This window comes from Canis lupus, chromosome 1, assembly GCF_003254725.2.
Source record: "Canis lupus dingo isolate Sandy chromosome 1, ASM325472v2, whole genome shotgun sequence".
Lineage (NCBI taxonomy): Eukaryota > Metazoa > Chordata > Mammalia > Carnivora > Canidae > Canis > Canis lupus.
Window position 1 is genome coordinate 39,546,110 of NC_064243.1, and position 25,044 is coordinate 39,571,153.

General features: G+C 39.6%; 1 long non-coding RNA gene across 1 annotated transcript in view; it reads left to right on the forward strand.

The window, feature by feature from the left end:
* LOC112644281 (uncharacterized) overlaps nt 1-19,397 on the forward strand; it is a 66,648-nt gene extending 47,251 nt beyond the window's left edge. The window contains exon 4 of the long non-coding RNA XR_007412703.1: nt 11,312-19,397. This is a non-coding gene — a long non-coding RNA (uncharacterized LOC112644281). The remainder of the gene's footprint in view (nt 1-11,311) is intronic.
* The last annotated feature ends 5,647 nt before the right edge of the window (nt 19,398-25,044 follow it).

The following is a 25,044-nucleotide window of genomic DNA, read 5'->3' on the forward strand; positions in this document are numbered from 1 at the left end:
AGCACCATCTTTAGAACTAATTAATTAGAAAAAATATGCTAAATGTTTCCAAGGCTTGTTCTGAAATGATTAAATCAGAGCTTCTTTCCTTTTGGCTTCTTTAAAGTTTTCTGGTCCCCCCCACCCCCTTTTTTTTTCACACCGAAATCAAGAAGCTTTTACATTTTTCTGGAGCTTCAGGCTCTTCTTCTTCTATAACTGCCACTTGAAGGGCAGAAGAGAGATACTTCAAGATGGTACTTCCTAATTTCTCTCTCTTTTTGGCTTTCAAATTAATGAGCTGTATATAACGAGATGGGTGGCAAAGTGGGCACAGATTAGTGTCTTCCTTCATTGTACAGTATCTTCTGCTTCCCCGTGTCCTCTGGCAGCCTGCATAATTTTCCATTAATGATCCAGTTCAGTCCGTGTGAACTCTGCCTCCTGTCTATATCCATAGCCACTTCCGCTTGGGAAGGCTTGACACTTTCTTCGTGATTGGAGATCACAGTGGGCACTATTGCTAAAACATCTGTAGGAAAATGAAGTAATGGGCATGCTAATATGCTTAATGGCCTTAATAGCATTGAAAACTAATGTACTTAATGTTCACTTCATTCATAGTTGCCCTTGGAATTATGGATGGCAAGACCATGCATTATGCTAAAACAAAAATGGCCCAAATGTCACTGTGATTGTGAAGGAGGAGAGCAAGAGAGAAATATTACAGCAACATTATAAAATTTCTACTCAAATCCATCTTCATAGGAAAGAATTACATTATAGGAGAAGAGAGGGAGCCAACCAGGGGACTGTCACTGGCTTGAAGGAATTTAGCTCATGTGTGGAAGAGAAGTCCTGAAATACCACGCTGAGTGAATAATCCTGTGAGCCAAACCAGTAATATGGGAGGTAGAGATGCTTTTGAAAAACAGGGAATTTCTAATTGGGGAGATCACTCTTTTTGCTTCCCTGCTTACAGGGGTTTTCTTCTCATGTAACCGGCTATGTTTCAGACCTTTCCAGACCTCCCCTTCTTTGTTCTCTATTCCTTAGGGCACCATTTATCATAAGTAATTGGATTAGTGAATTCAGAGCACTGCCTCATGAATTAGCTCGACAGAAGATACTTTAGATGAGGCTCTCTGGAGAAAAACCTCAAGGATCACGGACAATTGGGTCATTCAGTGCCATTGCATGTTCTTGCACAGCTCTCAGGTCATTGAAGCAAGTGTCTGCCAACTTCAGAAGGACATAGGGATGGCCCTGGAGAGATGATTAGAAATAATGTTCTAAACTTTAAAGATAAAATTCATAGCAGCACTGGGGCCTCTTTTGCAGATTCCACTGCCTCAGCTCTCAAAGAACCCTGAGGGGAAAAGGATAATTTTAACATCTCCCTCAGGGATTTGAACACTGCCAGAAGACCAGACAGGAGAGGGCTAAGGGAGAATAATAGAAAATCCTCAGAAAATGAAATCATTGTACTGAAGAGGTACCTGAACTCCAATATTCACTGCAGCATTATTTACTATAGCTGTGACATAGAAACAACACAAGCATCTGTTGATGGATGAACAGATACAGAAAACATCACACACACACACACACACACACACACACACACACACACTCAGGAATATTATTTAGCCATGAAAAAGAAATAAGGAAATCCTGCTATTTGCCACAACATAGATGGATCTTGAGGGCATTATGCTAAGTAATATAAATCAGACAGAGAAAGACAAATATGTTCTCACTTACATGCAGAACCTAAAAAAAGCCAAAATCATAGAAACAGAGAGTAGAATGGCAGTTTGGAGGTAGGGGAAATGGGGAGATGTTGGTCAAAGTGTATGAACTCCCAGCTATAAGATAAATAAGTTTTGGAGATCTAATATATAGCATTTTGACTATAATTAACAATACTGTATTATATTAATGACAATGTTAAGAGAGCAGATCTTTTGTTTTTTTAAGATTTATTTATTTATTCAGAGAGAGCGAGAGAGAGGCAGAGACACAGGCAGAGGGAGAAGCAGGCTCTATGCAGGAAGCCCGATGTGGGACTTGATCCCAGATCTCCAGGATCACACCCCAGGCCGCAGGCAGCACTAAAACGCTGCACCACCGGGGCTGCCCGAGAGCAGATCTTAAATGTTATCACCACACACACAGGCAATTCCATGAGGTGATGGAGGTAACTAACCTTACCATGGTAATCATTTTGCAATATATATATATACACATATCAATGTATCACATTGTACACCTTAAACTATATATGCTATATGTCAATAATATCTCAATAAAGCTGAAAAATAGTTTATTTGATATTTCATGGTAGAAAGAATATTCTAAAGGTGAATAATTTTCTTATTACATGCTTTTCCACTCTGATAAAATTAAACTATAATTATCAATAAAAAAGAAAAGAAGTCTTCAGAATTAGAGAAGCAAACCGCGGACACCAAGACACTTTTTATGTGCTGACAATAGGCATTGGTGTAGAGACATGACTGCAAAAAGCTGGGGCCAGAGATGCATGTCACCTGTCAAGTGCTGGCATCCAACCTGGTTATCACCCTGCTACTGACTCAGCTGTACAAGGATCCTGCCTCTTTTTGTAAAACTGCTGAATGGCCTTTCCCATCAACTCATGTAGGGGTTATGATGTTTCCTGGAAAGGAGAACTTTGAAATTTTTTCTCTTTTGAATAAGTACTAGCACTGTAACCCCTGGGATTTGTGAAACATTCAGGTTTGTGTATGATATATAAGGGATGTATGTTATAGGTCATGATGGTTCACTTCTCAGAATTTTCATCACAATTTTAATTTGGCCATACTGTACTGGCTAAATTTATTTTATTTTATTTTTTTAAGTAGGCTCCAAGCCCAACTTAGGGCTTGAACTCACAACCCTGAGGTCAAGAGTCGTTTGCTCTCCTGACAGAGCCAGCCAGGCACCCTGTGCTGGTTGGTTTTTGAGGACCACTGGGACTTTACTTGATCTTAGGCAATTCGGAAAATTAAAAATTAAGGAATAAATAAAATGATGACAAAGAGTGAGTCTTCCTAATGGTTTTGGATAATTTGGAGAGAGTCGAGCTAGCAGAGCTCCTGAAAGCTTTATTGCCCCACCACACCTAAATAATTGATTTCACAACTGACATCTGATTTCTTCATATTTGAGTTTTTCCCTTGGAATGAGTTTATAAAGTGAGCTCTCCAAGATGAAAATAAAATTTCACTTAGTGACTTTATTTTCTAAATGGTTTATTAATGCTCTTTATTCATCACTCAATTTTGATGTATGTTTAAAAGGGAGAGATATGTATAAATTAGAGCATAGGCAATTTTTTTTCAATCTGCAATGAAGAGGACCTTCATTTTTGTTGACATTCTAGGAAAAAAATCATCCTCAAATTATAATACAGCGATACTCTGTATCCTTTTCTTGAAGTAGAGGAACAGCTGAAACTTAGCATAATGGTCCCTATTTTCTGACACCTATAGTTACTAATCCAGATGTCTGGAGTTGTATTTGCATAGATCAAGATTTCAAATGGGGGTTTTCCATGACCCAAAATATGTAATTTAGTGAAAGGCAGCTAAACCACGTTAAGAACAGCAATTCTTTCTTTAGGTATCAAATACAAGTATACTGATTTAAAATGCTGTGATTAAGCATAAGAAGTTAAAGTGGAAAGATGAATGGGTAAAATTTTACCAGCAATACTAAATTTATTTTAGAATCTTTAAAAAAATATATGGAAGTACTATGTGCCTAGTATTTTAGTGTGTTGTCATATTTAGTTCTCTCGGTTGCCATAGGAAGTGAGCATTATTAATCTTATAGAGGAGAAAAGCAAGACTCTTGAGTGTTTAGGAACCTTCTCAAGGTGACAGTCATAAACAGTAGAGCTGGGACTCTAGCACAATCTCATTATCTCCCCACTACACTATGTTCCTGTCCATAGGAACAGCCATAGAAAATCAACCAAGAAAATTATCCCTTTGCCATTAATATTATATTAAATTGAAGACAGAAGAATCAGCAGCAGCTTCTACTCAGAAGAAAGGCTGCTTTGCCTGATCTGGCCTTCATCTCTAAACTTCTGTGCTTTCTTTTTTTTACCTGGCCATCATCACATAAGGCATGTGGCTGTGGCCTTGTGCTAATGCCCTTGACTGAAGAAATTGCCCTAAAATATCAACAGTGATTGTGTTTAGACTAGGGCAAAATTATTCCTTGTCCCTACATTTTACAATAAAATTACATCTTTAAAAATTAAGATCATTGATGTATATTTACAAGTAAAAAGATATCTTGAAACAAGGAAAAATAAAGGATTAAACAAGCGATTGGAATGTAGGAATATTTTGAGAAAGTCCACGGGCTTATAAAAGCCCAACTTGTAAACATCCCAAAATGTCAACAATCAGAACTAATTTAGCTGTCATCACTGACTTGATTTAATTTTCCTCACAGCCTTTAAATGTACATCCATGCATCTTGTGGGGACATGTGACCATGCTTGGCCCTCATTCTCTGGGTTTCAAGAGTTCTTCTTGCTTAATCTTGTTGGCTTTACCTTTCTACTCTTCCCACTCTTTCATCTGCCTCCAGGGTTCTCCCAGGACAGTGAGGGGTTGACTTTGTCTCTTCCTGCTTTCAAGTACTAGGTTCAATTATGCTCAGAACCTCCAGAATGCACTCTTTCTCTAAGCATGTGTATTTTCTTTTTCTCTTGATACAAAAATCATATTTTGGAAATCTTAGAAAAAAATAGGTAAGGTAAAAAAAAAAAATAGGTAAGGTAAAGGATGGGGAAAAAAAACGTCATCTTAATGTAATTGCCTAGAAATGCTTTTGTGTATTTCCTCCCATCACTGCCTGTTCGTGTGTGTGCGTGCGCGTATGTGTGTGTGTGGTGGGAGGGGTGTTAAAAAATTGGCTAGGCTTTTAAGTTCAAAAAAAAATTCCCAATTTAAAATAGAATGGTTCAGTCTAGATGTAAAATAAGAACTTAAGGTATTGTTCTATTGTACCGTGAGTGCTTTAAAGATACCTCTCTACCACTGAGGCCAGCTCTCCAGTAGTTCACATTAAATATTAAAAACTAGGTTTGCTTCTTAGATTCAATGATCTGTCCTGAAGGAAGGCAATTTTCTTCCCTCAACTCCCTTCAATGCATTAAAAAAAGGAGCTTCCTCCCCCTCCACCAGTGTGACCACCATCTCCAGGACTTACTGAAAGAGGAAGCTTTGGGCTTTTTCCCACCTCCTTACCAGCTAGCTCTCCTCTGGAAGAAGAGGACAGGCGGGAAATAGGACAGATGGGAGAGTCCACCAGGCTGTGGAAGCAAGCCAGTGCAGACGTGGAATCTGGCATCAAAAAGCAGACAGAGGTTTCTATCTCCTCCTTGTTCCCTTTCCCCTGTGGTAAGGCAGCAGGAAGGGCATCGCCTGTTTGAGGTTCTCCAGCTGCACTGCCTCTGGCTGTGGGGGCCAGCCAGATTCAGGTGGGGAGGAGAAGGAACCCACACCCCCTCCCACCTCTGCTGTGCTCTAGGTCCTTCCATCTGTCACCTGTGTCCGTATCAAATTGGTTAGAATTCAGAGGAGGAAGAGTATAATTAGTGGCATCCCAAATCTCAATAATGGTCTCTAGAACATGCCCCAGGTACACCCCAAATGGGATGTGTGTACGTGTTTTTGTGTAGTGTAAGTATATATATACATAATATATATATATTCTTTCTCAGAAATTGAAACACATGTAGATTTTTCTAAGTTTCAGAGAGATGTTTCAATTATCTTTAGGGCTCTATAATTTAGCTTCCTAGAATAGTTCAGAAGACAAATTTGCAGCTATGTCAAAGCCAACCTATAACTTCAGTATAAAATTTAGCAAAATATAAGTTGAGTGAAGAGTCATTCAGATGTACTCTGAAACCACCAACCTATGCTCACTCAGAAGAGAGCAACAGAGCAGATTTAATTTATTGAGAGCTGAGTTATTTTTTAGTTTAGGGCCTAAGGATTTCCTATTCCCTCTGCCTTTTATTTTTTAAGGTTTATTTATTTATTTATTTTAGGGAGCAAGAGAGAGAGGGTGTAAGTGGGAGGAGGGTCAGAGGGAGAGGGAGAGGAGGGAAGCAGACTCCCTGCTGAGGGTAGAGCCCTAGACTGGCTCAATCTCACCATCCTGGGATCATGACCTGAGTTAAAATCAAGAGTCCGATGTGTAAACAACTGGGCCATCCACGCACCCCTCCTCCTTCTGCCTTTCTTGTACTTCAGTGCCTTTAAACGCCAGAAGGTGGGGAATCCCTGGGTGGCGCAGCGGTTTGGCGCCTGCCTTTGGCCCAGGGCACGATCCTGGAGACCCGGGATCGAATCCCACATCAGGCTCCCAGTGCATGGAGCCTGCTTCTCCCTCTGCCTGTGTCTCTGCCTCTCTCTCTCTCTCTGTGACTATCATAAATAAATTTAAAAAATTAAAAAAAAAAATAAAAATAAACACCACAAGGTTCAGAACTGTCCAGGAACATGCCATCCTGTTCTGTGATGGTAATTTTATAGGTCAACTTGACTGGATCATGGAGTGTCCATATATTTGGCTACACATTATTTTTGGGTGTGTTTATGAGGGTGTTCCCAAATAAAGTTTGCATTTCTATCGATGGATTCAGTAGACCAGTTTGCTCTCCCTGATATGGGTGTGTATTACCCAATCCATCGAGGGTCTGAATGGAACAGAATGGCAGAGGAAGGAAGAATTTGGCTCTTCCTGCCTGACTGCTTGAGCTGGGACACTGATCTTCCTAGTTCTCAGGCCTATTCACCCAAGCTGAATTACACCACTGGCTTTCCTGGGTGTCCAGCTTGGAAGCCACACTCAACCTCTATGATTCCATGTACCCGTTCCTTATAATAAAACTCTTTATATGTATATATTTTTGCATGTGTGTGTTTATCCCACTAGTTCTTTTTCTTTGGAGGGCCCTGACTAACACAGACTAACACACATCCTAAGTCCCAAATGGAGTCTGATCTTTTCAAAGAAAGAGGCATCTCACTTGAGAGAGCTGCCAAAGGTCCAGCAGGATAGAGGGATAGGAAGAGAAAAAGGATATTCTCAGAATTAAAGGAACAAAATAGGGGTGCCAGACCTTCTCTTTGCTGACCCAAACATGAGTATGGGTAGATGGGAGATGATCTGAAAGCTGACCACACATGATACTAAGCAAATGTGAAACTCATGTGGAGAATATGTAAGAGACTTTGTAGTAGCTGGCAATCCCCATAAAAGGTAGGCACTTGTTTCACTAAAACGGGAGTTGCACCAGAAGCTATACAACTTGAAAACAGGAACATCTATCTGTACTACCTATAAAAAATGGAGATGAGAGATAAGGAGAGAAAGAGAAAGAAATTGTCAAGGATTAAGTAATGTTTGCAACCTCAAAACACTTTCTGTTGCAGAGCCTGGCAGTAAATATTTGCCCATTTATGTAATTTAATGTTATGTTCAACCATGACTTTGCAGGCTGGGCAGAGGTAGGGTATAAGATTGATATTTATTGTTGCACAGGATCTTTTGAAATGGTGGAAATTAGTTTCTGTTCATCCCCTCTGAAGAGATCCTGTTTTGCTAGAGTACCATGAGTTCATCCCAACGGTGCATGTTACATGGGACTGAGGTATATGCGCTCGCAATAGACTGAGAATGAGAACTGCAGTGTTAGAAGAAATCTTGTTTTGTTTTTCTTCCAGAAATAAAAATAATATGTAAACTCCAGCTGTCCCTAGAACTAATTACACTGAACTCAGGCATTACTCAATGATATATACTGAAATAAATCCCATTCCTTCTACAGAAAATGATTCAAGGCCCTGTACATTTAATCATATTTATCTATGATTCTTGACACAGTGAAGAGCCCGCCAGTAGCTCTTGCATTACAGGGAAACTTGGAGAGATTTTGTAAATTAAAAGGGTAAATTCGTTGCCTTAAAAAAATTCTATAACTAGCATACATTATGAAAAATAGATCTTCTTAATAATTTTTTTCCTGAAACTTTACTTAGAGCTTGAGGTTGAAGAATTTAATGTCAGGCTAATGTCTTGGGGTTACTTAGAGTAAATACTTTTCCTTCTTAATTATTAAAGAGTGCTAGATCCCAGAGAGATATGGTAGAGTCTGGTTGAGAAGTCCCTCAAAGAGTCATTCCTGCAGGTTAAAGGAAATGGAAGGGCAACATAGACAAACCCCCTTTTAGAGTATCAGACTTTAATAAGAGGGGCCAGTTCACAAGAACTAGTCGTCACAAAATATTTTAAATGCTAAAGATGATTTTGCATTTTTATTCATATTTCATTTCGTTTTCATTGACATTTTCTTTTTTAAAGTATCCCCCCTCTTCCTATATCCTTTTTCTTCCTTTTTGGCCTTGGCTCTTCTCTCTTGTTTCCTTTTTTTTTCTTCTCCATTCTTCCATCTCGTTTTGGTTGATCTAAATAGGCCACTTTAAGACATGATGAAATCACAGGCTTTGAAAATGTTATGATCAAACTTTCAGGAAGGCTGTTTCGCAATACCATCAAAAAACATGAATACTCAGTCTTTAAGCTGGCAGTTCTGCCTCTAGTAATTCATCTTAAGGGAATTCTCAGAGATGATAAAAATAATAGTATTTATTGAGTTCGTATCATGGGCCAGGCATTGACTTTATATACATCAGTTTATTTAATCTTTACACAACCTATGATGCATCATCCTCATTTTGCATGTGGAGAAACTAAAGATCAGACAGCTTAAGTAACTTGCTCAAGAACACACAACTCCTGATTAAGGGAGCAGAGATTTGAACAATGGAAGTCCAGCTCCAAAGCCAGCACTCAACCAGGATAGTCTCCAAGGTATGAGTCTTGGGCAAATATGTTTTTAAAGATGTATTTATATATTTTAGACAGGGGGTGTGAGGATCAGGGGGAGAGGGAGAGAGAGTCTTAAGCAGATTCTGCACTGAGTGCTGAGCCCATTGTGGGGCTCCATACCATTACCCTGAGATCATGACCTGAGCTGAAACCCAGAGTCCGATGCTTAGCTGACTGTGCCACCCAGGCACCCCTTCGCAAATAAACTGTTTTCACAATTCACTGGTCCATATAAGGTATAGAAAATGAATATTATCAATGATGATTTAGAATAAAGGGTAAAGGAGAGGTACTTATATGTTTATTGTCCAATCAGAAGATTCTTTGTGATGTCCAGCCACCATCTTTTCCTGTGAAGATTCAGCAACTATCTTTTCATATTTTATTGTCAAATCTTCTATTCCTGGCTAGTTTTCTATTTTCCACCATGAGAAGAAAGGAACAAGACTGTTATTACTACCATGCAATGACTCTTCTGACTGAAACAATGTCGATCTTGTGTCCTCTGCAAGGCCCTAATACCATTTATTTCATGATGCTTTCATCATTATCATGATGCTGCATCACTGTCTATCTATAACCTGTGAAAGCTGGCTTCCAGCAACTCTCAACTGCTGTTGCTGGGCTTTGTGTGGTGACCGAGTTGGGTGTCAGTATCAGGAGATGCATAGTCCTGCCGCCACTCTACTGTCTGCAAATGCTGTAGACTAGAGGAGGCTCTGTGGTCACAATACCTATGGGGAGAATTGATTAAGTGCTCCTCACACACACACACCACACACACACACACACACACACACACACACGATTCCAAGGGGGAAGCAATGGATCTGTGGTGACCATCACAAGGCTAGAGCTCCAAACTTGTCATATGTCCTCAGTGAGTAAGACAGCCCACTCTCAAAATAGATTATAAAGCTGTATATTTGTGCTTTTAGAAAAATATACAATGCTGTATGAATTTTTAAGTTGAAGTCTGAATATGTTTTATGTAATTTGGTAAAATTGCCAGATTTTGTATTGGTTAACATGAAGCTGCCAGAAGCCCTTCTGAGAAATCTCTTCCATTGTTCTTGGTGCTTCAGTTTCTTTAGCAGGTAACAGATTGTGCTAGATGTATATTTGGGCATGTATTTTTAAAAATAATTATTTGTCGGCACCTGGATGCATCTGTCAGTTAAGCATCTGACTCTCGATTTTGGCTCAGGTCATGATCTCAGGGTTGTGAGATTGAGCCCCTGGGTCAGGCTCCATGCTGAGCTTTGAACCTGCTTAAGGTTCTCTTTCCCTCTCTCCTGCTTGTGCACATATGCTCTCTCTCTCTCCCTCCCCCCTAAAATATTTGTGCACTTTCTGTGTATCATCACTATTTCAGTTGCTTTACAAATATTATTCATTTAATCTTCATCACAACCCTAATTAAGAAGAACTCTTCTATTGTTTGTTGAGAAAAAAAGTAAGGCACAATTTGCAATAACATGGATAGACCTTGAAAGCATTATGTCAAGGGAAATAAATCAGATGAAGATAGACAAATATAGTGTATATTTCTACCCATAGGAACCTAAACAAAGCAAGCTCATAGAAATAGAGTAGCATGGTGGTTTCCAGGGGCTACGGGGTGGGGTAAATGGAAAAATGTTACTCAAAGAGTATAAACTTCCAGGTATAAGATGAATGAATTCTGGGGCTCTTGCACAACATGGTGACCATAGTTAGCAATCCTGTATTATATACTTGAAAGTTGCTTAGAGAGCAGATCTAAGATGTTCTCACCACACACACACACACACACACACACACACACACACAAGGTAATGATGTGAGGTGATGAATGTATTAAGTAAGCTTGTTGTGATAATCATTTGTAGCATATACCTGTATCAAGGCATCATGTTATACACCTTAAAGTTGCACAATGTTTTATGTTGATGATATCTCAGTAAAGCTGAGAAAAAAAAATTTTTTCAGTTGAAAAGGCCCATCAAAACTTAGCCAAATAGTTGCAAATGGATTTTTGTGAAAATCCATTAGTGAAAATTTTTGTGAAATTTCAAAACCCTGGGGACAAAGAGAAGATCATAAAGCATTCAGGTAGATCATGTCACACACAAAGGATCTGAAATCAGAATGACTTTGTAACGTTTAAGTGGCAACACTACAAACTAGAAGGTAGTGGATCAATGCCTTCAACATTGTGAAGAAAAATAACTTTAAAACTAGACTTCTGTACCCAGTTGTTAGGGGATGAATAGAGGTTCCCACAATTCATATGCTAAAACCCCCAGTTTTTCAGAATATGACTATATTTGGAGATAGAATCTTTGAGAAATAGTTAAGTTATTGATTGGACCCTAATCCAATATGATTTGTGTCCTTATAGGAACAGGAGATCAGGACACAGATGCTTGAAGAAGGAAGACCATATGAAAATGAGACAAAGATGGCATCTACAATCCAAGGAGAGAGGCCTCAGGAAAAACCAACCCTGATGACGCCTTAATCTTGGATTTACAGCCTCCAGAACTGAGAGAAAATAAATTTCTGTTGTTTAAGCTCCCCAGAAAAGGAGGCACAGTGAAGTTAAGTAGCTTGCTCCAGATCACACATAGGTAGATCTGGGGCCCAGACCCAGACTGGGCTCTAGCATCCATGTACTTGGCCACTGCTCTCATCTGTGTCTATAGGGTCTGAGCATCATGTCCTCCCAAGATAAAATCCTAACTTTGTTGCCAGACCAGAAACTACCTTTTCTCTTTCTTGATACATGTCTAAGAAAAATGTTGACCTTCAGCAATCCTTTTTAAAAAAATTTTTTATTAGAGTTCAATTTGCCAACATATAGCATAATACCCAGTGCCCCCCTCAGTGCCCATTACCCAGTCACCCCAACCCCCCGCCCACTTACCCTTCCACTACCCCTTGTTCATTTCCCAGAGTTAAGTGTCTCTCATGTTTTGTCACCCTCACTGATATTTTCACTCATTTCTTCTCCTTTCCCTTTATTCCCTTTCACTAATTTTTATACTCCCCAAATGAATGAGACCATATAATGTTTGCCCTTTTCTGATTGACTTATTTCACTCAGCATAATACCTTCCAGGCCCATCCACGTCAAAGCAAATGGTGGGTATTTGTCATTTCTAATGGCTGAGTAATATTCCATTGTATACATAAACCACATCTCCTTTATCCATTCATCTTTCGATGGACACCAAGGCTCCTTCCACAGTTTGGCTATTGTGGCCATTGCTGCTATAAACATCGGGGTGCAGGTGTTTCAGCATTTCACTGCATCTGTATCTTTGGGGTAAATCCCCAACAGTGCAATTGCTGGGTAGTAGGGCAGATCTATTTTTAACTCTTTGAGGAACCTCCACACAGTTTTCCAGAGTGGCTGTACCAGTTCACATTCCCACCAACAGCGCAAGAGGGTTCCCCTTTCTCCACATCCTCTCCAACATTTATGGTTTCCTGTCTTGTTAATTTTCCCCCTTCTCACTGGTGTGAGGTGGTATCTCATTGTGGTTTTGATTTGTATTTCCCTGATGGCCAGTGATGCAGAATATTTTCTCATGTGCTTGTTGGCCATGTCTGTGTCTTCCTCTGTGATATTTCTCTTCATGTCTTTTGCCCATTTCATGATTGGATTGTTTGTTTCTTTGGTGTTGAGTTGAATAAGTTCTTTATAGATATTGGAAACTAGCCCTTTATCTAATAGGTCATTTGCAAATATCTTCTCCCATTCTGTAGGTTGTCTTTTAGTTTTGTTGACTGTTTCTTTTGCTGTGCAGAAGCTTTTTATCTTGATGAAGTCCCAATAACTCATTTTTGCTTTTGTTTCTCTTGCCTTCATGGACGTATCTTGTAAGAAGTTGCTGTGGCCAAGTTCAAAAAGGGTGTTGCCTGTGTTCTCCTCTAGGATGTGATGGTCTCACATTTAGATCTTTCATCCATTTTGAGTTTATCTTTGTGTATGATGTAAGAGAATGGTCTAGTTTCACTCTTCTGCACATGGCTGTCCAATTTTCCCAGCACCATTTATTGAAGAGACTGTCCTTTTTCCAGTGGAAAGTCTTTCCTGCTTTGTTGAATATTAGTTGACCATCGAGTTGAGTGAATCCACTTCTGGATTCTCTATTCTGTTCCATTGATCTCTGTGTCTGTTTTTGTGCCAGTACTACACTGTCTTGATGACCACAGCTTTGTAGTACAACCTGAAATCTGGCATTGTGATGCCTCCAGCTATGGTTTTCTTTTTTAATATTCCCCTGGCTATTTGGGGTCTTTTCTGATTCCACACAAATCTTAAAATAATTTGTTCCAACTCTCTGAAGAAAGTCCATGGTATTTCGATAGGGATTGCATTAAATGTGTAAATTGCCCTGGGTAGCATTGACATTTTCACTATATTAATTCTTCCAATCCATGAGCATGGAATATTTTTCCATCTCTTTGTGTCTTCCTCAATTTCTTTCAGAAGTGTTCTGCAGTTTTTAGGGTATAGATCCTTTACTGCTTTGGTTAGGTTTATTCCCAGGTATCTTATGCTTTTTGGTGCAATTGTAAATGGGATTGACTCCTTAATTTCTCTTTCTTCAGTCTCATTGTTGGTGTATAGAAATGCCACTGATTTCTGGGCATTGATTTTGTATCCTGCCACATTGCCGAATTGCTGTATGAGTTCTAGCAATCTTAGGGTGGAGTCTTTTGGGTTTTCTATGTACAGTATCATGTCATCTGCAAAGAGGGAGAGTTTGACTTCTTTGCCAATTTGAATGCCTTTTATTTCTTTTTGTTGCCTGATTGCTGAGGCTAGGACTTCTAGTACTATATTGAATAGCAGTGGTGACAGTGGACATCCCTGTCTTGTTCCTGATCTTAGGGGAAAGGCTCCCAGTGTTTCCCCATTGAGAATAATATTTGCTGTGGGCTTTTCATAGATGGCTTTTAAGATGCTGAGGAATATTCCCTCTATCCCTACACTCTGAAGAGTTTTGATCAGAAATGGATGTTGTATTTTGTCAAATGCTTTCTCTGCATCTATTGAGAGGATCATATGGTTCTTGTTTTTTCTCTTGCTGATATGATCAATCACATTGATTGCTTTATAAGTGTTGAACCAGCCTTTCATCCGGGGAGAAATCCTACTTGGTCATGGTGAATAATCTTCTTAATGTATTGTTGGGTCCTATTGGCTAGTATCTTGTTGAGAATTTTTGCATCTGTGTTCATCAGGGATATTGGTCTAATAATTCTCCTTTTTGGTGGGGTCTTTGTCTGGTTTTGGAATTAAGGTGATGCTGGTCTCATAAAACGAGTTTGGAAGGACTCCATCTCTTTCTATCTTTCTGAACATCTGAACAGCTTTTGTAGAATAGGTATGGTTTCCTCTTTAAACGTTTGATAGAATTCCCCTGGGAAGCCATCTGGCCCTGGACTTTTGTGTCTTGGGAGGTTTTTGATGACTGCTTCAATTTCCTCCCTGGTTATCGGCCTGTTCAGATTTTCTATTTCTTCCTGTTCCAGTTTTGGTAGTTTGTGGTTTTCCAGAAATACGTCCACTTCTTCTAGATTGCCTAATTTATTGGTGTATAGCTGCTCATAATAAGTTTTTAAAATCGTTTGTATTTCCTTGGTATTGTTGGTGATCTCTCCTTTCTCATTCATGATTTTATTGAGTCTTTTCTCTCTTCTTTTTAATAAGGCTGGCTAATGGTTTATCTATCTTATTAATTCTTTCAAAGAACCAACTCCTGGTTTTGTTGATCTATTCCAGGTTCTTCTGGTCTCTATTTCATTGAGTTCTGCTCGAATCTTTATTAATTTTCTTCTTCTGCTGGGTGTAGGGTCTATTTGCTGTTTTTTCTCCAGCTCTTTTAGGTGCAAGGTTAGCTTTTATATTTGAGTTCTTTCCAGTTTTTGGATGGATGCTTATATTGCAATGTATTTCCCCCTCAGGACTGCTTTTGCCGTATCCCAAAGATTTTGAATGATAGTATCTTCATTCTCATTAGTTTCCATGAATCTTTTTAATTCTTCCTTAATTTCCTGGTTGACCCTTTCATCCTTTAGCAGGATGGTCCTTAACCTCCACGTGTTTGAAATCCTTCCAAACTTCTCCTTGTGATTTAAGTTCTAGTTTCAAAGCAATATGGTCTGAAAATATGCAGGGTACGATCCCAATCTTTTGGTATCAGTTAAGACCTGATTCGTGACCCAATATGTGGTCTATTCTGGAGAAAGTTCCACATGCACTTGAGAAGAATGTGTATTCAGTTGCGTTTGGATGTAAAGTTCTGTAAATATCTGTGAAATCCATCTGGTCCAGTGTATCATTTAAAGCTCTTGTTTCTTTGGAGATGTTGTGCTTAGAATATCTGTCAATTGTAGAAAGTACTGTGTAGAAAGCTAGTGACTTCTAGCACTGTAGAAGTCACCAAGTATAAGTGTATTATTATCTAAGTATGTCTTAACTTTGGTTATTAATTGATTGATATACTTAGCGGATCCCACATTTGGGGCATAAATATTCATGATTGTTAGGTCCTCTTGTTGGATAGATCCTTTAAGTATGATATAGTGTCCCTCTTCATCTCTTACTACAGTCTTTGGGATAAACTTTATCTGATATGAGGATGGCTACCCCTGCTTTCTTTTGAGGACCATTTGGATGGTAAATGGCTCTCCAGCCTTTTATTTTCAGGACCTTCAGCAATCCTTAAACAATTTTACATTACGTGTTTTTAATTAGGGGCTATTTCTTTCAGTACTCTTAAAATTTAAGGGTAATGCTACTTATACTAAAATAGCTGCAACCAGAAATATCAGTAGAATATGCTAAAGGAAAACAAAACTGGTAAAGTCTTTCAAGGAGCATTCAGGTGTGTTGTCATTGCATGGATCATCTCTTTCTATAGCAATATAAAAAAGTTTTTTTTTTCCCATCATGTTGATTGACTTTTTAGAGGCATGTGGAAATAGAAAGGAAGGATCAAGGTTTTTAAATTACTTTTTAATAAAGGGGTAAATTTTTTTTAACTGTTAGCAATTCTCTCTGGGTCCTTTCCCCTCTACCCAAACACCTCTCAACTATTAGGTTGTACAGAGATATTCTCATTATCTGAACAATCATTATTGAATCCCTGATGTGATAGAATTGAAAAAGATGCCACAACCTGAAAGTTTTTAAAAAAGATTTTACTTATTTATTTACTTGAAGGAGAGCGAGAGAGCACGAGAGCACATGCAAGCAGGGGGAGCAGCAGATTCTCCTGAGGGAGAATCTCAAGTAGACTCTGTGCTAGCATGGAACCCACATGGGGCTCAATCTCATGATCCTGAGGTCATGACCTGATCTGAAACCAGGAGTCAACCACTTAACTAACTGACCCACCCAGGTGCCCCACAACTTGAAATTTTTTCACAGTAAGCTGACCACACTGATAAAAGAGTTCTTACTCAAATAGTTCTCAAGATGTTCCAAAACCTATAGTTGCCTGAATATTGATGGTAGTTTGATTTTATTAACATTCTGCCCTGCGAGGCAGATTAACTCAAAAACAATGGCAAATCTCACCATACAGAGAGACTTTCATAAAGTCACGGAATCTGAGAACCACTCCACCCACTCACACAGCCACTGGCAAGTAAATTTCTGGCAGAGAGTCAACAGCTGAAGAACAGAAAGTTGCCAGGGATGGTGATACTTTGAAAAAGAATGACTTGAATATCAAAGGATTAAGAAAAGATCTTATAAAATAGGAGGCAGTCCTTGAATATATTTGCAGAGAAAAATGACCCTTTTTCTAGTTTGCAGTGAAAGTCAAATGTGAAGAATGTCAAACTATGCTAAGAGATAACTTTGTTGGAAAAAGATTTATACCCCTCCCCCAAAAAAAACAAGCAAAGCCTAATTCTTCCTTCATCCTAAGAATTCTTATGTAGATGTAGTGATAACCTCAAAATTTTTATGTAATATAAAACGAATTTTCATAATTTCAGTCTCATTTTTCAGGATAAGATCCTAATAAACCTTTCTTTTTTATTTGCTATTTACTATTAAATGTTGTTTCCCATTTTGTGCAGATTCACTTCTAAGTGGCTCTTTTCTGGTACCAATTATTCTTGGATAATGAGGACATTTTGTACTTTATGCTGACAGAGCAGAGGCCAAATGGGGTTAGCAAGGCTAGATTGCTTGCTCATCTTCAACCTCACTTCAATAATAATAATAATAATAATCTCTTCAAAGGACTTACAGAGTCAAATGCAGTGAGTTGAATTACTTTTTTTTTTTTCTTTTTTTAAATTTTTATTTATTTATGATAGTCACAGAGAGAGAGAGAGGCAGAGACATAGGCAGAGGGAGAAGCAGGCTCCATGCACCGGGAGCCCGACATGGGATTCGATCCTGGGTCTCCAGGATCGCGCCCTGGGCCAAAGGCAGGCGCTAAACCGCTGCGCCACCCAGGGTTCCCTGAATTACTTTTCACATTGCTTCACGTCGAAGGTTTATCTCATGACCAACTTTGATGAAGGCCTGATGACCCTGCAGGAACAGGTTCATGATGACAATCGTAGATTTTGTAGAGACTTAGTAAAGACCCTGTTTTCCAGAGTCACCCTGACTGAAGTCAGGAGCCTTCAGTTAGAAAGTCATTTTCCTCAGAAAATTCTTCTAACTAGGTTAGAAGTGTAAGGTGCGGGGCACCTGGGTGGTTCCGTCAGTTAAGCATCCAACTCTTGATTTAGACTCAGATCATGATCTCAGGGTCATGAGATCAAGCCCTACATCTGGCTCTGTGCTCAGTGTAGAATCTGCTTGGGATTCTCTCTCTCCCTCTGCCCTCCCCGTCACTCACATATGTACACTTTCTCTCTAAAATATATATATTTTAAAGGCAGTGTAAGGAAGAGTGCCTGGCTGGTTCAGTCAGGGGAGCATGAGACTCTTGATGTTTGAGCCCCACATTGGGTGAGAGATTACATAAATAAACAAAACTTTAAAAAAAAAGTGTAAAGAAAGTGACCGATGGTAAGGATTAATAATTTGGATGATTTGCTTGAGGGAAATCCCACTGAAACTGGGTAAATATCTTTTAAAAATGGTAAAAATTATAGTTAGATATTTAACATACTAACACAAAAGTGGAATCTTTCATATGGGCATGAGAAGCCTGCTTCTTAGCCAATTTATCCCCTCTTGGGTACTAAAGTAAAATGTGACTAATATATCCATAGCACCTTACATAAACGGTTATAACAAAAAGATATAATCTCTATTTCTGCTGATTTTGTATTTTTATTTCTGCTGATTATAACAAATTGTTTGAGTTTCCTGATGACAAGCCATGTTGCCTTTACATCTATTCAAAGAGCCAGGATTCCACTCTTCACAGTCAAAAACTCTATCCCATGTTAAAGAAAAATTGTATTAGAGGGCCCTTTATCAATAGTCCTTAAAATTACATCAATTAAAAGGGATTCTTAATTCAGAAAACAAAGAAAACCCACAAGCCCATTCAGAGGTAGAGCTACAATTAAATTTTCACTAGTCTCTGTTGGAATACAAGTAATGCTAGCATTATAACATTTTAATACTGGGGTGTCTTGGTGACTCATTTGGTTAAGCATGGGACTCTTGATCTCAGCTCAGGTCTTGATCTCAGGGTCCTGAGTTCAAGCCCTGCATTGGGATCCACACTGGGCATAGAGCCTACTGAAAAAAAAAATTAAAACATCTTAGCCTCCTCCATAATTTAGAGGCTGGTTTGCTAACCAGTCAATCATCTTCTTCTGCAGCCAGTCTGTTTCACCATTGGTTTCATTCCTTCCTAAACACATGGCTTATTAGAACATCCACTAAGAGGACGATAGAATAAGAAGTAAAACTTGAATCCATCAATTTCAATAGTTATTTCAACTCTAACTCAAAGAGCTGAATTTAAAATGTTAATAGATTTGAGACTGCTTTTATGCGCTCCAAGTATATGTATCATTCCTGGTGAATTTCCCTCTTGTGTCTTTCCTTTTTGATTGATGTCTACCCTCCTGTCCCATGTTAAGAAATGAAACATATCATTAACTTTATTTTTTCAAAATCAAATAGAATCTAACTCTGAGAGGAAAGTTAATGTAGTCATTATTAGAACTCCATTCTCTGTTTCCCACTATCATCCTCCACTGCCAGCCAAGATCTATGAAGAGCTTCCGAGATCTTACGACAAAGCAAAACATTTGGGGAACTCCACTGCTGAGTGGCCCACCCAGGCCACTCCTAGATTACAGCTGTCTGTGACTTTATAGACCTTGGAAATTGCTCCTTAGTTCTAGTGCCTCTGGGGCAGGGGACTCAGTGTCTATGGACCTGCTGTCAGAGTTTGTCACACAAGCTCCTCTGAGGTTCCTTATACTTTCTCAACCACTAAAAGTTAAAATCTAGCTACTATTTCCTTCTTGCATTAAACATTCCCTGTCTCTTATCTTCTGTCTCATTCCCAAACTGGATACCTGTTCTCTATCCTCTTTGAAGACCTCTTAATTTTTTTATTTTTAAAATATTTTATGTGTTCATTTGAGACAGAGAGAGAGAGAAAGAGAAAGGGAGAGAGACAGCATGAGCAGGGGTAGGGGGAGAGGGAGAAGCAGGCTCTCTGCTGAACAGGGAGCCTGATGCAGGGCTCCATCCCAGGACCCTAAGCCAAAGGCAAATGCTTAGCCATCTGAGCCACCTAGGGACCCCTCAAAAGTTCTCAGTTCTTTATTTTCAAAAACAAAACCCAGAAAGGGAGGTTGTCTTCAAGCAACTTCCACCTGACTTTGAAACATAAACTTCCCTGAGAAGGAAAACCCCAAAGTTCTTGTCTCTTCTTGGAAAAGGATTAAAAGAAAAGCAGGAAGAGCCAAATTTATCTCAATAATTATCATTTATGATGTGGTTTATAATTAGGTAATTAATAAGAAATATAAAAATGCAAAATAAGCGCAGTGAGTATCCTGATGAATGAAGGATATAAAATGGAGCTGGGAAAAATTGTTGACAATCATTAGAAACTAAATTGTTTTGATTTAACCTGACCTCAGCTGACCAAGATTGTTTATGTTAACATGACTGCTGGATTTGTTCTCCCATTCAAAGAAGAATCTCTGCCTCTGATATTGAATTTTTGGCCTTGAAATTCAATTCTAGCAACAGTCAGTCTTCCTCCAAGAGTGGGCATGTAGACCAAATATCCTGTCAGAATCACCAAGTGCAGATTCTTGGACTTTCTCCAAAACTACTGCTCCCTGCAGTGATGACGACTTTTTATGATTATAGCACCCCACACACTCCTGAGAAACACATGACCTCGTCAAAGCCAAATATTCTTTCTGTCACTGGCCAGTTAAAAATTTCCAACCAGGACTTCTATCTTATTCGGAAGCCTATCACATCTGCCTCTTTCTGGTTCTTCTGATTATAAGGGGCTTCCCTGTGCCCATCCCTGGGCAGAGCAGTGAGAGCTCAGTGAGTTGCTTTCCTGATTGGCCCCTAACCGACCCCAAGGTCCCTTTCTGCAGCTCTGGTTACTGCTACCGACACCACACTGTCATATTCATATTCATCTCATGGGTAAGTCTTTAGATCCTAGGAGAAAAATCAAAGTAAATTACTCAGAGAACTCTTACCTTTAAATGTTTCAGCCACCTTGCCTAACTTCCCTTGGGCTGCATGCTAGGTAAAGCGCTTTCTCTAGCACCTCACCAGGAGATACAACAGCTCTTTCTTCTCAATATTTCTTTTGCTTCTGAGAGCTCACCTCTACTCTGCACCATATTTCTCAGTGGCTCAGCTCCATTTTATATTGAGGGTTATTTTTACTTAGTGGTGGAAACCTGTATACCAACTCTTGGAAATTCTGGACAAAGCGTGTACAATAGAGTGGGTTATAACTAGAGTACCCTTGCAAATCATCCACATTGGAACCCTGTTGTGAGTGAAAAAGATGCTCTTTGGTTATGTTGGAACAGGAGTCAAGCAGAACCATCCCCAGGCAAATCAAAGGATGATGTTCACCTTAGTGATAACAGGCACTCTGAGAAGTGCTACAATGGCCAGTTTCTTCTTCCTTCCTCCCTCCTTCCCTCCCTCTTTTCCTTTTGGACTTATCTCTTCTTTAAGCTTATATTTCTACTGACAGTTGAAAAACTTGATTTTACCATTTAGGAAAAACTTGGTTTAGATTTAACATAACCCAGCCTCTCTGGGGGCAAATGCTCAGGCTCTCAGAGAATCTCTCCTCCTTCCCTTCTCCTGGAAATATCTGGGTTTTGGAGAAGTTTCCTGAAGAGTGTGCATTTAAGGGAGGATCCTCTGGTTCAAGGCGATTGGCAGATCTTGTTGTCCCTACTGACCTTTATTTGGAGGGCAGCCCAACCCTGTACATGACTAGGCATGGAACTCTGTACTTACTGTGTCTTCAGACCACATGGCTGCAGTAGAATACCTCCCAGTTGCTTTCAGCATTCTCAGGCCCAGGAATCACCTGCCTGGTCTCTTGGCCCTATCGTGGCTCCCAAGGTGCTGCAGTTCTGAGGCCTGCCTCAAATTAGAGTCAGGCCACCTGGAGAGGGTTCACCTCTCAGCCTTGCTTCGGGATCCCCTTGACACCTTCGGAAGCGCTTCCTGGTAGATCTACTGCCCAGGTAAAGTCTGCAGACTCTGGCAGGCATAGGGGAATGTCTGGACCCCTGAGGTCCTATGGACTCTGGGTGGAAGGGGTGAGTAGAAGGGGACTTGCTCCTTATGCTGTGAGATCCATGATTCACTAACCATCTGTTACCTAGTTTGTTGTTTTAATCTTCCCAACAACTTTCTAGAGGAGGTACTATTGATACCCCCTGGGTTATGGATATAGAAACAGGAGCAGAGAATAAGTTATGTGCCTGTGGTCACCTAGAGAGGAAGGAACAGAGCCAGGATTTGAGTCCAGGCAGCCTTGATATCAGGGTCTAGGCTTTGAACCACTATGTGAGGAGAAATTTGGGGGTTTGGGTGATGAAATGTAATTATTCAACAAAAAGTTTCTCTCCTAAATAATTTAGGTGTTAAAGTTTCTTCTGACATGAACACATGAGCACAAACTCTGACACTGAATACTTTGGAGAATCTAGGTCAGTCCCTTTACTCTATTAACCTAGTTCTTTATTAAAAAGTAGCATCTAGGGGATCCCTGGGTGGCGCAGCGGTTTGGCGCCTGCCTTTGGCCCAGGGCGGGATCCTGGAGACCCGGGATCGAATCCCACGTCGGGCTCCCGGTGCATGGAGCCTGCTTCTCCCTCTGCCTGTGTCTCTGCCTCTCTCTCTCTCTCTGTGACTATCATAAAATAAATAAATAAAAATAAAAAAAAAAAGCAGCATCTATTATTATTACTGATAATTAAATCAGTAGCAACAATAACTTATTGGCTTGCTGCATATAAATCTGCTATTATGATAGTATAATAAATAAATGTGATTTCTTCAGAATTAGGTATGTTTATCTCTGGTGTCTTCTCTTCTTATGATTTTAATAGGATATTAAATATTGGACTAGTTTTTAGTACCTTAAGTATATATTTTTTAATGAAAAGTTTCCTTGAACACTTGTGGTTTTTCTTTTTTCTTTTCTTCCCTTAAGAAAGGAAATATTTATTTCCGAGACAGAGAAGACAGTCATTCTGTCCTAGATGTTTCCTTATCTTTACATCTCTAATTTAATCTTGTACTAATTCCAAACAGTTGTGCAATTTCTGGATCTTCTGAAATGTATCCTGTTAATTTCCTGAAGCCTTGGAAACTCTATTTCTCCACAATTCCCTCCTCAAGGCTTAATTCATTTTTTAAAAAAAGATTTATTTATTTATTCATGAGAGACACACACACACACAAGAGACAGAGGCACAGGCAGAGGGAGAAGCAGGCTCTTCACAGGAGCCCTATGCAGGACTCGATCCTGGATCCCGGGATCACGACCTGAGGTAAAGGTAGCTGCCCAACCATTGAGCCACCCAGGCATCCCTTAATTCATTTTTTTATTTCCTTTTTTGTTTTTGACCCAAAGTTTGCCTTTCTTTTAAACCTCTATGTTAAAAAAAAAAATCTTACTTTGCAGTTATGGGGTGAGTTTTATTTCTCCCATTTTTCTCTGTTTTTTTCCCTGGGTTGTTTTGGTGATTCAGTTTCTGGGCTTCAAGTGTATAGTTGCCAAATTTTTACTGCTATTGACCATAAAATTCTGCCGTCGCCAGGCTGTGAAGAAGCAGATGCAAAATTGCTCCCACTGCCTGCTGCCCAACTGTGTGGCACTGTAGCCAGAGTACAAATGCATACTTTTTCTTCCACATTCCTTAGATTCAGGAACCTGTTCAATATACATTATCTATGTGACCACCTGAGTAATTGTCTATTGATAGCCACCTAGAACCTCTTAGTTGTTTAAATAAAGTCAGTTTCATTTTCATTTTGATTCAACTTCCACATTGCTACTACATAGAGATTGTTATTTCTCTTCTTCCATTGTTTTTTATTATTTTTAAATTTTATTTTATTTTTTAAATTTAAATTCAAATAGCTAACATATAACATGTCATTAGTTTCAGATGTAGAGTTCAGAAATTCATCAGTTGCGTATAACACCCAATGCTTATCACATCACATGCCCTCCTTAGTGTCTATCACCCACTTACCCCCACTCACCTCCCCTCCAGCAACCCTCAGTTTCGTTCCCATAATTAAGAGTCTCTCATGGGGCACCTGGGTGGCTCAGTGGTTGAGCATCTGCCTTTGGCTCAAGTCATGATCCTGGGGTCCTGGGATTGAGTCCTGAATCGGGCTCCTGGCAGGGAGCCTGCTTCTCCCTCTGCCTATGTCTCTGCCTCTCTCTCTCTGTGTCTCTCATGAATAAATAAATAACATTAAAAAACAAAAACCAGAATCTCTCATGGTTTGTCTCCCTCTATAACTTCTTTCCATTGGTTTTTAAATAACTGCTATCCTAACCCCACAGGTCCAGTAAAGCCATATAGGCATTGGCATTTTAGGTCCATGTACATGGGTACATTTAGGTACATACCTACAAGGTGTTTCTCTATTTAAAAATAAGCAGCATTAGCTTGCTGAGCATTGGCTGGAATTTGGGCAGGGGGCAGAAGCAACATTATAAGAAAAGAAGAGTGAGAAAAGGCAAAGAAAACAAAATAAAAGTCCTGTGTAGAAAAACAAAATAAAAGTCTTCCATTTTGTCCAATAGAGTTAACAATCCAAAGGGGCCAAACAGAGACTCAATTTGGTAGGTTGTGAAGTAAAAAACAGAGAATATTGACAGCTAACCTATTCATTCATTTTTTAAAAATTTTTATTTATTTATTCACGAGAAACAAAGAGACAGAGAGATAAAGACAGAAGCAGAGGGAGAAGCAGTTTCTATGCAGGGAGCCCGATGTGGGACTCAGCCCAGGTCTCCAGGATCATGCCCTGGGCCAAGGGCGGCGCTAAACCACTGAGCTACCCAGGCTGCCCTCATTCATTTTTCTTAATGTGATTCTCATAGTCCCATCACCAGGAAGAGTCAGAGCTGGGATCTGGTCCATGAGGTGTGACCAGAACTCCTCTACACAGGACATCAGTACTTAACTGCCCCCTAGTTTACAGTCTGAGGAGTCACTACCTGTCCTAGGTCATCCAGTGGTATGTGGGAATCCCAGCTGTGACATTCTCTGTTTGGCCTCAAGCCCTCCACACTTGCAAATCTCTCCCCAGCTTGGGACAGAGACCCAGAGGACTTGCACTGAGCCGGGAAGGGGCTGCTGCAGTTGGCTTTTACAGAACACCTGCAGAGTGGGCTGGGAGCCAGCTGGCACCCAGCCTCTGTGGGGATGGTTTTAGAGGCTTATTGGCACTTTTGCTTCCATTGTGACCCTTTCAGGATGCTCATTTTAGTGCCTTGTGGTTACGTGTCTTCAATTTTGAGTAAATATATTATTTTTCTTTCAGGCTGCTTATTTTCCTACTTTTCTGTTTTTTGTCCAATTTAGCACAAAATATAGGTGTTCCTAGTAATATTTTCTTGTATTTAGGTCCCCTTTTGCATGCTC